The following is a 13,984-nucleotide window of genomic DNA, read 5'->3' as shown; positions in this document are numbered from 1 at the left end:
TCTGGTCTGATCATACGACACTATACGTAAATTACATAGCCGATTCTAATCTTTGACAGTGTCTGCTCGTTCATGATGTTTTCGCCGACGCGCGGTTGCTTTTGCTCGATCGCTTTACTTGCATTAAATAACGTTTGACCGCTGCTGGGAGCTGCACAATGAAATTGCAAATTATGCTAATCAGAATGTTTATTTACGAGATTGCTTACTCGAGCAGCCAGCAGTCTGTTGATTGTTTTTGCTCTCCGAGCCAAAGTGCTGATGATGCTGATGCTGCTGAGGTTTCGTCCGTCCGGTCGGTCACATCGAGGGATTTACATATAGTGGGCAGCGGGCAAGCAACGACTTTTGTCTCCGAAACGCAATAATTCACTCGAACACACCTTTTTAGTCAGCGGCAGACCAACCAACCAATCGAGGTGGATTGAACTTTTCCCACGGCACTTCAATGAAACGGCATAAAACCGAGAAACAACAACAGAAATTGACATAAAATCCTAATCGCTTGCAGTGCGATCTCCTCGGCTTAGTTGCGCCATAAAATCCAATGACAAAATTAATGCTCCTTTGGCTCCACTTGTCGAGTTAACCCCCTCCCGCAGCCAGCCGCGTTCATCGGCTAAGGTAAGCTGATTTGAGGCGTGAACTGCCGCCGGTATGAGCGTTCGTTCAGCACAATTAGTTTCGCATTTGAATGGAGTCACCCCGACGACCGGAGAAGCGTAGAAGCGAAACTGTTCAGCTCTATTCCATTAAAGCGAGACACCCAGAAACCTTCATCGCTGCTGTTGTACTAAGTGTCCGGCCGGGCGGACGGTCGGTTGACTAAGCAATAATGATTTGAGGTCATTTTTGTGCTTGGACTCTAAGCGCGCCGGCCGGTAGCCAACGAGATCTTCACAAAGTGTGCGCGCAGATACGATTCACTAATGTGACACACTCTTGCTGTGGGTTAAAAAGTTATCTCTCGTCGACGGTTGCAACAAAGTTGACGCATTTCACACTCTTATGGAAATTCAGCGTTGCAAAAATGTCTGCCTTTTCAACCGCAATCGCAAAGCAGAAGGTTCTTTGCTTTGTGCGGTTTCATCAGAGTTAGAACCGAGAAGAGAGAAGATCCGAACGGCGATAGTACACTCTTGACAACAGAAAACCTTTGCATCTCATTATTGGTTTGGTCATCGACCGATGACCTCGATCGGTCCGGAGAGTTCATCTAGCTGCTTCATGCAAAAGAATCATGTTGCTTATGATTGAGTTATTTTCAAATCTTGTCGATTTGCTTGATTTGGTTGTTGGGTCTGCCTCTGCTGCGATGACCTGCAGGGTTCCAATCTAAAGCTTGCTTGTAGATTTCATTTCCACCCCTGCGTAGAGTGTGGCCGACCCACTTCCGCTTTCGCTCCCGAATTTCTGTCGTTATCGGCTTTTGATGACATCGACGATGGAGCTGGAGATCTTATCTGTAGAGAATCCTCTCGAGATTCAATAGAGAATCCTCTCCTCGGGATTCTGTAGAGAATCCGTTCGGGACTCTGTAGAGAATCCTCTCGGGATTCTGCAGAGAATCTTCTCGGGATGCTATAGAGAATCCTCTCAGGATTCTGTAGAGAATCCTTTCGGGATTCTGTAGAGAATCCTCTCGGGATTCTGTAGACAATCCTCTCGGGATTCTGTAGACAAATCTCTCGGGATTCTGTTGAGAATCCTCTCGGGATTCTGCAGAGAATCCTCTCAGGATTGTGTAGAGAATCCTCTCGAGATTCTGTAGAGAATCCTCTCGGGATTTTGTAGAGAATCCTCTCAGGATTGTGTAGAGAATACTCTCGGGATTGTGTAGAGAATCCTCTCGGGATTGTGTACAGAATCCTCTCAGGATTGTGTAGAGAATCCTCTCAGGATTGTGTAGAGAATCCTCTCGGGATTGTGTAGAGAATCCTCTCGGGATTGTGTAGAGAATCCTCTCGGGATTGTGTAGAGAATCCTCTCGGGATTGTGTAGAGAATCCTCTCGGGATTGTGTAGAGAATCCTCTCGGGATTGTGTAAAGAATCCTCTCGGGATTGTGTACAGAATCCTCTCGGGATTGTGTAGAGAATCCTCTCAGGATTGTGTAGAGAATCCTCTCGAGATTCTGTAGAGAATCATCTCCGGATTTTGTAGAGAATCCTCTCGGGATTGTGTAGAGAACCCTTTCGAGATTCTGTAGAGAATCCTCTCGGGATTCTGTAGAGAATCTTCTCGGGATTCTGTTGAGAATCCTCTCGGGAATATGTAGAGAATCCTTTCAGCATTCTGCAGAATCCTCTCAGGATTGGGCAGAGAATTCTCTCAGGATTCTGCAGAGAATCCTCTCGGGATTCTGTAGAGACCGAAAATGAAAATTACGAACTGATTCAGCGGCAACGGCATTTAACGCGAAACCACGAATAAGAATTGGAACTTGGAATGTATTAACCCTAGCCCAGCAGGGTAAATTGGCACAACTATTTAATGACCAATGAGGCATGCCGAATGAAGCTTGAGATCCTAGGACTGAGCGAAGTCCGTTGGCCGAACTTTGGAGAACACAGATTGGCATCGGGTCAAATTCTGCTATACACTGGTTTACGAGGTGAACACGCTCTTCACTACCGTGAAGTTGGTTTCCTGCTCAGCGCTCACGCCCACACTGCGCTTATGAAGTGGGAACCTATTAATGAGAGGATAATTGTAGCCAGATTCAGAACACGGGTTCAAAACCTTACCATGATCCAATATTACGCGCCAACCGGTTCTGCCGAATTGCAAGACAAAGAGAACTTTTACAGTCAACTGAATGCTGTCGTGGACAAGATTTTTTTTTAATCTTTATTAAGTGTCGCGGTGCACATATCAATGTTTCATGGTGCACGATCTGAAAACCCCTGACCTAGAAGAATACCTCGAGCAACTCCTAGAAGAAGAATGAACTCCTGGGGGAATTTCTGAAGGAACTCACTAACGAAATCCAAAAAGATTTCTTGGAGAAATACTCAAAAGAATCATTGATAAATCACCATGGTAGAATCGCTGAAGGAACTTCTTAAAAGGCCCTAGAAAGTAGTCTTTGATCAAAGTTCTACAGGAACCCAAGAATAAACTCCTTAGGGTACCCATGTAGGAACTCCTGGCGAAGTCTTAGTGGAATTTCCGAAGATACCCCTGCAAAACCCTCTGGTGGAATCGCTGAATGAAGTTTGAATGGGGAAGTCCCTCATTGAAATCCTTGAGAAATCACCGATTATACATTTATAGAAGTATTTCTGAATGAACCCCAGAAGATCCCGTGATCCTAAGCCTAGAACCTCAAGAGGAATATGTCAAGGAACTCCAAGAGGAATTCCTGAAGGAACTCCTAGAGGAATTTCTGAAGGAACTGCTAGAGGAATTCCTGAAGGAACTCCTAGAACTATCAATGAGTAAACCTCTGAAAGAATTCCTGAAAGAACTCCTGGAGAAAACCTTGATTAAATTACTAGAGGAAGCCCTGAAAGAATTGCAGAACGAAACCCTGAAGGAACTCCTGGAGGAATATCCGGAGAATCTCTGAAGAAACTTCCCGATTTCTAAAAAAAATTCTGAAGAGATTCCTGATTATAATCCTAAAGAAATGGCTGGAGGTACTCCTTGAGGAATCTCCGATGAATCCTAAAGGAATCCTTGTAGGTTATAGAGGAAGAGCCGGGAAGATGAACTAATGGAAGTATCTATAACCTTTTTAATGCATCACCTTGGGAACAGCTCGCTGACGTAGTGTACGGTTTGGGTCAAAATCAACCTAATGAACCAGAAGGGTTAAAACACCTAGTAGTGATCCCTAAAGAAATTCCTAAAAATCTTGGAGGAATCCCCAAGAGGTACTCCTGAATGAAATGCTCGAAGGATTTATCTTGCGATCTCCAGAAGAGAATTCTGAAGGAACTTCGGAAGAGATCTCTGATTGAAAATTTACAGGGTTCTCAAAATGAACTTCAAGAAGAATCCCTGAAGAAACTCTTGTAGAAATTTATGTAGAAACTCCTATCAAAATCTCAGAAAAGAAAAAAAAATATGTAGAAAAATTTTCGAAGGAACTTTTGGAGAGAATCCTGGAAGAACTCCTGGAGGAATTCCTGAATGAACTTCTATAAAGATCTTTGCATGAACTTAAGGAAAATCTCTTAGGGAACTCATGAAGAAATCCCTGACTATAATCCTGATGGAACTCCTGTAAGAATCCCTGAATACGCTCTGATGGAGTACCTGGAAGGATTCCTGAAGGAATGTAAGATTATCTATAGAAATTCTAAGAGAATCTTCTATGGAACACCAGAAGTAATCCTGATAGTTAGATTTTCCATTAAAAAAAAACTTCTAGAAGACTCCCTGAAGTAAATTCTGGAAGAATTGCTGAAGGAACTACTGGAAAGACAAAAGACCCCTGAATGAACTCCTTGATTGAAGTTCAAAATGAACTGAAGTAATCTATGAAGCAGTTCCTGGAGAAACCCTTGAAAGATGTTATGGAGGAATTTCTAGAGAAACCCTTGCAGGAATCTTTAAATAAATTCCTGGACTATCCTCTGATAATAACACAGCGTAACAAAAACTAACTTTTAGTCTGTCTCAAGAGCAAACTTATGTGTCTCTGACAGATTTTGGGCCGCTGAATCCGAATCCGGGCTCAGATTTGCTCCAACACGTCACAATTTTGAGCTATACCTCAATTTATAGGGCAAAATATGCGTTTTTGGGCATTTTTGACTGCAAGTTATTAAGCATGGAAATATGTTTTTTAATCAATCAAAAGGTTAATTGGTCAATTAACATCTAAATTTACGACTCATGCTTAATATTTCGTTTTAGCAAATCGAATTTGATAGTTTTAAGCGATTTATGTTAGGTACGATATTTCCCATACAAGTCACCCTCCAAAAGTTGCATGCAAGTTTTCATACTTACATAAAATGCTTAAATCTATCAAATTTGATTAAGTAAAACGAAATATTTTGCATGAGCCGTTAATTTAGATGTTAATTGACCAATTAACCTTTTGATTGCTTAAAAAAAATATTTCCATGCTTAATGGCTGGCAGTCAAAAAAGCCCAAAATCGCATATTTTGCCCTATAAATTGAGGTATAGCTCAAAATTGTGACGTGTTGGAGCAAATCTGAGCCCGGATTCGGATTTAGTGGCCCAAAATCCTTCGGAGACACATAAGTTTGCTCTTGAGACAAAAAAATGTTGCGCTGTGTAATCGTACAGGAATAGGGTAAAGTTTGCACGGTGCTCCATTTACTTTCTTTATTATAAAATAAAATATACCATCAAAACCTGAAACGCCATTCTCTTTATTTATCTATCCTACACCTCTGGACAAATTTTTAAAATCATCGTTGGGCGAATTTTTGAGTTACGCCCTTTTAAAGGGCCTAACCTCTAAAAAATCGAGTTTTCTATAGAATAACACCACATTTCATAACAGAATCATGAATTAAATGCATCAATAACAGAAATTATCATGAACAATATTGAAATTTGGTAGTATGCATCCATATGAATATCGGTGGAGTGCATTTTGTATCAAAATTTGTCATTACGTCAATATACGATAGAAGTTTTTAGGGCCTATAGAAAGCAAACATTACATTGGTGTATCAAATTCAATTAAAAGTATATTGTATTGTGATTCCATATGTCAATAGATGTTCATATTACTCTCCGTCAAGGCGGTAGTATTCACATGCTCAGCCCCAACATTTCAAAAGGACGTAACTGATCTTCAACACAATATCTTCTCCCATAGCTGTAGATCGAATCTTATCTTTCCGAGGACACCAACAATTATTATCGGAAAGAATTGCATTTCCTCCGTCCAGTAGTGGTTGTACATTGCATCGGAGAGATAAAGGTTTGGTTTCGGCAAGCAGTTCCGCCATTTCGAAATGTTAGCACCGATACATTAAGGTGAAGATATGACGAAGCCACACCTCGAATTGTCAAGAGCACAAATTCAAAGAACCGAGTGTCGGTTTGCACTAAAAAGTTGATCGATTGTTCACCACCAGCGGGTAACCAATCGATCAACTTTTCGGCGCAATCCGACTTTTGGTTCGTCAGATTTGTGCTCTTGAAAATTAGAGGTGTGGCTTCGTCATATATTCACCTTAAGAGCGTACACTCTCTATACAGCAAATCTGCCTTAAAAACAATAGTCAAAAATTTTTAAAAATATTTAATATGGGTAACCACAAATTAGACAAAAAGAAATACCTATGTCTTTGTGCCACATATCTTAAGTTATAAGAATAGAAATTAAAAATATCGAAAGGCCAAAAGACAAAATGTCGGAGCAGGCAACAAATAATCAAACATAATATTCTGGGTGAAAATTCTTTCTTCTTTTAAAATATGTAGGTAAGACCTTTTGTCCCTACTAATTTAACTTTTCTTTGACCTATTGTCTTTTCTTTTTTTATTTCATTTGTAGACCAACATTTGAAAAGTGCCCAACAGGTTTTGTGCCTTTTTTCGAATTCGCTTCGAGAGCGTAACAGCAGCCCGCACACGCAAATGAACACCGTTATCCGAAAAATCGATGTTTGCTCTATCTGAAAACGATCTTAGTTTGTGTGAATAAGTTGATGGGGGCTCAGGAGCGTGAAGTCATTGTTTACCAATGCTTGTATGCCCTTTTCAAATGTTGCTCCAGATTTGGACGATTTATCTTTTCCCCGATCTTTTCAGCTACAGCATTTCAGAAAGGCGTAACTGGTTGATGATACGGTTCCTTTTTCTATGGATGTAGATTGCAGCCATCGAAAGAGGAGCATTCTTTTTGTCTAGAAGTGCCATGCCACAGTGTTGAAAAAAGGTGTTGTTTTGGAAAGCAGTTACGCGCTCTTGAAATTCTGAGGCTGAGAAGACAAAACGTAGAAATGCAAAAAAAAAAATCGAAGACAATATTGCGCATTTCGCCGTAGATTATCGCACAAAAATGTTCAAAATCGCTAATAGATCGTCGCCAGTACATCATATCGTGTTCGTGTCTTCTACAATAAATGCTGAAAATAGCTAATGATTGAGCGCGCAGAAAACACCGAAACGATTTAATGTAATCGCGCATATCTATTTACATTTTTGCATAACTTTGCGCGATAATTTTTCTTGTGATGTATAATAGGTCGAAAAAAAAATAGTAGGGACAAAAGGTCTTACCTACATATTTCAAAAAAAAATCGTGCAGCATTTTATGTGTAAGCCTGATTCGACTTTTTCTCTTTTGGCCTTTCAATGTTTTGGTTTTCTATACTTTTAACTTAAGCCGTTTGGCACACCGACATATTTCTTTTTGTTTATTTTGTGGTTGCCCATATTTGGCTACTGTTTTTAAAGCAGATTTTCTGTATAGAGAGTGTACGCTCTTAATGTATCAGTGCTAACATTTCGAAATGGCGAAACTGCTTGCCGAAACCAAATCTTTATCTCTCCGTTACAATGTACAATCACTACTGGACGGAGAAAATGCAATTCTTTCCGATAGCGGTTGTTGGTGTCCTGAGAAAGATGAGATACGATCTACAGCTATGGAAAAAGATATTGTTTTAAAGATCAGTTACGTCCTTTTGAAATGTTGGTGCTGATATACATGTGAATACTATCGCTATGTTTGACAGTAATATGAACATCTATTGGCATATGGAATCACAATACAATATACTTTTAATTGAATTTGTTACACCAATGTAATGTTTGCTTTCTATAGGCCCTAAGAACTTCTACCGTATATTGACGTAATGACAAATTTTGATACAAAATGCACTCCACCGATATTCATATGGATGCATACTACCAAATTTCAATATTGTTCATGATATTGATACTTTTAATTCATGATTCTGTTATGAAATGTGGTGTTATTCTATAGAAAATTAGATTTTTTTAGAGGTTAGGCCCTTTAAAAGGGCGTAACTCAAAAATTCGCCCAACGATGATTTTAAAAATTTGTCCAGAGGTGAAGGATAGATAAATAAAGAGAATGGCGTTTCAGGTTTTGATGGTATATTTTATTTTATAATAACGGTAAATGGAGCACCGTGGTTTGTATTTTTTCAGTTTTCGTTTGTTTTTTTAAACCTTCTTCTTTATTATGGCTCGTCGTTCGCATTGTAACTTGGCCTGCCTCTCTTCAATTTAGTGTTCTTAGATCACTTCCACAGTTATTAATTGAAAGGCTTCCTTTGCCTGCCATTGCATGAATTTGTAAATGATACACTATGCCCAGGGAGTCGAGAAAATTTTCCCGACCGGAACGGAGACTCCGTTGAAACCTGTTGAACTCAAAATTGGCCTGAAAATCTTATTCAACCAAGCTGAATTGTACGACCAAATTTCAGTCAATTTCGTCCTTAGTTTTGGGGAGATTTTTTTTTATTAACGTTCAAATTGGTACCAAGGTTCTCAGAATTCAATGATTTTTTTTCCACAGGTGGGGTTTATATATATATACTAGCTGACCCGGCAAACCTTGTATTGCCCATTTTAATTTTTGCTCATGCACTACGTCTCAGTTTTTTGTTAATTTTCGTTATCAATGTGACTTTAACGGACAAATCTTATATGACCGCAACAGTTCAACTGCCATAAACTTACTCAACAGAGCCACTCGAAAGAAAAACCTTCGATAAAAAGAAGGATACATTTGAATATGCAGTTTGTTTTAACAGTTGGTCCGTAAAGAAAGCGGGACTTGAAAGAACAGCCTATTACTAAAAGAAGGAAAAACCTGTGATGGAGTGAGCATTATAAGCAGCAGGAACCTGTGTGACAAAATTTTGTTTCATTAGGGTGGTGAGGTGCTGCCCCCAGTTAAAGGAGGGGTCGCAGACCCTCAACTTTCGGAACGTTCCTTATCTTCAAAATCATCCACATGCCAAATTTTGTTTTATTTGCTTTATGATTATTTTTTGAGTTATGAGTCATATTTTATCTGTAAGAGAGCCTTAACCTTTACCCGCCACCATAGAAACATTTCTGGTCTTCACCAACCTCCACATTTTGACTAAGAATAAGTTCAAACTTCTATCAGAACATGCTTGTTAGTATACCTGTTAAATTCCTCGAGGAATTGCTGGTAAATCACAGGTAAATCCTGGTGGAGTTGCTGGAGGAATCCCTTGAACCAATTCCTGGAGAAATTTCCTAAAAGAATTCCTTGAGAAAACTTCAGAGGATCTCCTGGAGGAATTTCTGGAGGATTTTCTTGAAGAATCGCTAGAAAACTTTCAGGTAGAATCCCTGGTGGAATCCTTTAATGAATTTCTGGGGAAATTCCTCGAGGATTCCCTAGTGGAATTTCTACAGTACTTTCATGAGGTATCTCTAGAGAAATATCTGGGGGAATCATTGGCGGAATTTCTCGAGGAATCCTTAAGATATCTCCATAGGAACTTTTTAAGGAATCCCTGCAGAAATTCCATTAGGAATTTCCTGAGGAATTCCTGGAAAAATTCTTGGAGGAATATCTGGATGAACTATTAGAGGAATTATCGGAGGAATTCCTAGACGAATCTCTGGAAGAATCTTTAGAGGAATTTCTGGTACATACCTGGACCAATTCCTGAAGGAATTCCTGGAGGAAATGCTGGTGGGATTACTGGAGGGATCCCTTGAACCAATTCTAATTCCTTGAGAAATCTCTGGAGGAATCCTTGGAGGAATACCTGGAGAAGCAATTTCTGGAAAATTTCTTCAAGGAAACCCTGGAAGAATTCCCGGAGGAATCCCTTGAAAAACTCCTGGAGGAATTACTGAAGAAATTCTTGAAAAAAATTCAAAAAGGAATCCCTGGAGGATTTTGTGGAACAATTCTTGGGGTAATTCTTAGAGGTGTTCTTGGTGGCAATCCTGAAGGAAATGCCTGGATGAAATCCAGAATTCCTGAGGTAAATTCTGCAGGAATTCCTGGTGGAATTTTTAATGGTATTTCTGGAAGAATCCTTGGAGGAATCCCTACAAAAATCCCTGGAGGTATTTCTAAAAGAATTCCTGGAGAAATTCCCAAAAGAATTCGTGGAGGAATTCCTAGACCAATTTCTAGAGGCACTTCTGAAGGAATTCTAGTAGACATACCTGAGAGGATTTCTGGGAAAATCTCTAGAGAATTCCCTTGAACTATCTTCTAAGGAACTCCTGGAGGGATGTCTAGAGCAATCTCTAGAGGCATTTCTGGAAGATTTCCTTGAACAATCACTGGAGAACTTTCAGGTACAATCCCTGGAGGAATTCTTGGACAAATCCCTGAAAGATTTCCTGGAGAAGTTCCTGGATGAAAACCTTGTGAAATCTCTAGAGGAATTGCTTGAGGTATATCTAGAGGAATATCTGGAGTTATTTCTAGAGGAATCTCTAGCGGACTTTATAGAGGAATTCCTAGACGAATCCCTGTAGGAATTTTTAGACGAATCCCTGATGGAATTCACAGAGGAATCCTGGGACAACTCCTGAAGTAATTTCTGAAAGAATCCCAAGAAAAGTGTTTGAAGTCATTTTTAAAATACTCCCGAAAGTTGTTCCTGAAAATATCACAGAAGGAATTCCCGGGTGAATTTCTGAAGAAACCCCATGAGGAATTCCTTAGGGAATCAGAGGAGAGTTTTCTAAGCGAATTCCTAGAAAAAATCTGTAGAAATCGCTGGAGTCTGAATAAATCCATGTCTGCAATAAGTTCTAGTTGTGTTATTGGAGGAACAATTGAATGGACTCCTAATGGTTTTTTTAACATAATTTTTAAGGATTTTTTTGGATCTAAAGATATTCAAATCCCCTCTTTAGGACAAATCCCTAAAGAAATTTCTGGTGTAATCCCTAGATGCATTCTTGAAGGAAACTCTGGGAGAATCCAGTCATTTTGATTCTTCAAAATTGCAATCCAGATTTGCATATTCACATATCGGGCGACTATGCTGCTTAAAAGTCATTTCAAGTCAGGTCCCCTGGCCCCTCTCCAGAAAAAAAATTATCCGGTTTTTCCAGGTCGTATTATCCTCAGTAACCTGCCTGTTGTAACGCCCAGTAACGCCCTCTCAAGCCAGTTGCCCAGCCCCCAGTACTTCCGGGCATTTTTCCTCAGGACAAAGTCGGCACACCACGGGAGTCAGAAACCACTGCCTTTCCTCGGTGGCTATCGACGCCAACCTTGCCAGCCATTATCGTTGTCTCCCCGCCGTTGTTCACGACCCACGCTGCCGCTTCCAAGCGCCCGGCCATTCCGGGACTGGTTCTTCGGGACGAAACCGTCGTCACACCACTTGGGTCAGAAACCCCCGGCCTTTCCTCTGTGGCTATCGGGGCCCACCTGTCCAGCCACCGCCGTGTTTGCTCCAACATTGGTATTGGCAATTTAAATTTGTTAATTGTCACTGGACTGCGGTCACTGGAGCAGCGCACTCTAGATTGGTTTTGTTTGCGACCGTGTTGAACTTCTCTCTCAGCTCATTTCCGGTTCATTTCCTTGGGAGTCCTCCTTCCCAGCGACCGGAGCAGTCTCACACTATGCTAAGAACCTTCCCCGCCCCCAAAAGTACCCACATACAAAGTTTCACGCCGATCGGTTCAGTAGTTTCCGAATGCATAGCGGTCAGACAGACAGACAGACAGACAGACAGACAGACAGACAGACAGACAGACAGACATACAGACGGAAATTCATTTTTATATATATAGATATATATAGATGAACAAAAACAAAATTGAAAAAAATCAGGGTCGCCTATTTTTCCGGAAAACTTAAGTGCAAAACCAATATGTTCCACAGACACCACCTACATTAAAAAATTATAACTCAAAAACAAGCATCGTAGACACAATGTTTGATGGTGAAATCGTAATCAAATTTTCTCAGCAATCCAAAAAAATACAAAATAAAAATTGTTTTCACCTAAATTTTCTACTGTTGAGGAAAATCGGTTCGAAAAGTCGGGAATACTATTTTCGACGCCCGGAAAAATTCTAAAAAAATATTTTTGGAAGGGAATTACTTAAGCTATATTCTGTAAAATTTTCAAAATGTTTCTGAGTTATGACCAATTTTGTGCAAATTAAGAATCCAGACGGTCTCGAAAATCAACCAACATCTGGACCATTTCTTGAATAAAAGTTAATTCATAGAAAAAAATCATTTAATTCCGTTTACAAATTTCAAATTGAACGAACAGGGGCTGTCCATAAACCGGTAATTTTATGGGAGATGCCAAACCCCCCCCCCCCTCCCCACCTGGTCTTTTGTTCATACAAAATAAATAAAGTTATATGGACCGTCGACCCCCCCCCCCCTTTTTTAATGGTTTATGGATGGCCCCACAGGAGATTCAATACAGAATATTTTAACACAATATCTAGAAGGAATTACTGAACGACATCCCAGAGATGTCTTAACAAACTGGTGGTAAAAAAATAGAATGTAAACAGTCTGTTTCAGGAAAACTTCGAACTATTGGCAAAAATCTTGTATGTAATGTAGTTTAGAGTAGCGTTTCACAAGCATGGCTTTTCCTACCTTCGAACCTGTTGTCACCACGTTTTTCGTATAACAATCATCATGGGTGACACAAAATAAGGTTTGGGAAGCTACAGCTAAGAGCATCTCAAGGAATGTCCTTTGGGATTTCAAAAGTAATTGTTGCATTGTTTTTTTCATAAAAAAAAACCTTTTTGTTATGTTTTTGCAAAAAAAAATCGTTTTTATTATTCTAGGTTCTGTCGCCTCGTTTTGCCTGCAACAAAGTTCAAATGTTATGCCTGATAGAAGATAAATTTTATGTCGCAGTTTCGGTGAAGTTCAATTAACAGCTCGACGAATTCATTCAACATCACCTACCGACGTCAATGGACCAGACACCAGCTGAATCGACAATTTTGAAAACGACGACAATCGTCCACAGCTGGATGAAACCAGTCAGTGAAACCAGTTGATCGATATAAATGGTTGAAGCTGAGCGATGCTTTGGTTGTGGGCTCCACCAAACGTTTGTGCAGAAACTATATTGCGATCATTCAACCGCTCCGCGCGGATTCGAACCAGGAAGAATCATTGCAACTAGCGGAGCCGTTTGTGCGTATTGGAAAGAGATTATGGGATCTCGACCCGACTGACGGACTGACAAAGAAGCTTGAACCAAACTTCCGACTCGTATATTAATGAGTTACATTTTTTTACTGTTAACCGGCGGTGGTTCGATGGTGGTGGTCTACGGAAGCAGAGTGGACATAAGTGAATTCAGTTTTTGAGGTAAAGTGGTAGAAATTGACTATAACTAGGATATTTATTATCTGTATTAACGAGGTTTTCAGTTGATGAGGCATAATCATCTCAGGACCAATGGATTCAATTCTTTTTTAACCTTCCTTTTGCATCACGTTGGCTCGCTGACGTAGTTTACGGTTAGGGTCAATGTTCACCCCGAGTATAAGTAGAACATTCACGAAATGAAATTTTGATTTAATTCGGAAAATAAAATGATTGTTTCTATATATTTCATAATTGATTATTTTTGTAACTTTTCATTTTAGTGAGTTTTAACCTAATACTAGTTCTTCACGCGATTCATTCATGTGTTTATCTCCAAATGTCTATTTATTTTCAAATCAAAACATGGTTTTGCAATTTACTCTACCGTAACATTACTGCAGCTACATCGAAAGCTTTTAAATTGAAAAGCCCCGCAAACACCGAGAATAACATTACACTTCCCAGCTCTATCATCCTCGGAGCAAAATCCCAATTAGATTTATTTTCAATTTCGCTGCCTAGCAATATCTAATTTGACCGAGCAGCCCCAGCAGCGATGCAGATTTATGCCGGGTTTCTCGATTCCAAACAACTTCATCTATCCGGACACCACCCACCCCTGAGCAGGACCCAGCTCCTTCAAGTTGTGAAGCACACCTTTCTTGAACCGAGCAGTGAGTCCTACACAGTCTATC

General features: G+C 40.0%; 1 protein-coding gene across 1 annotated transcript in view; it reads right to left on the bottom strand.

Annotated features, from left to right (window-relative positions):
• LOC109419740 (inositol-pentakisphosphate 2-kinase) overlaps positions 1 to 13,984 on the bottom strand; it is a 401,201-nt gene that overhangs the window by 186,519 nt on the left and 200,698 nt on the right. The gene's annotated exons all lie outside the window — the stretch shown is intronic.

This window comes from Aedes albopictus, chromosome 2, assembly GCF_035046485.1.
Source record: "Aedes albopictus strain Foshan chromosome 2, AalbF5, whole genome shotgun sequence".
Taxonomy (NCBI): domain Eukaryota; kingdom Metazoa; phylum Arthropoda; class Insecta; order Diptera; family Culicidae; genus Aedes; species Aedes albopictus.
The sequence above is the reverse complement of the archived record's forward strand: the minus strand, read 5'-3'. Positions and strand labels throughout refer to the sequence as shown.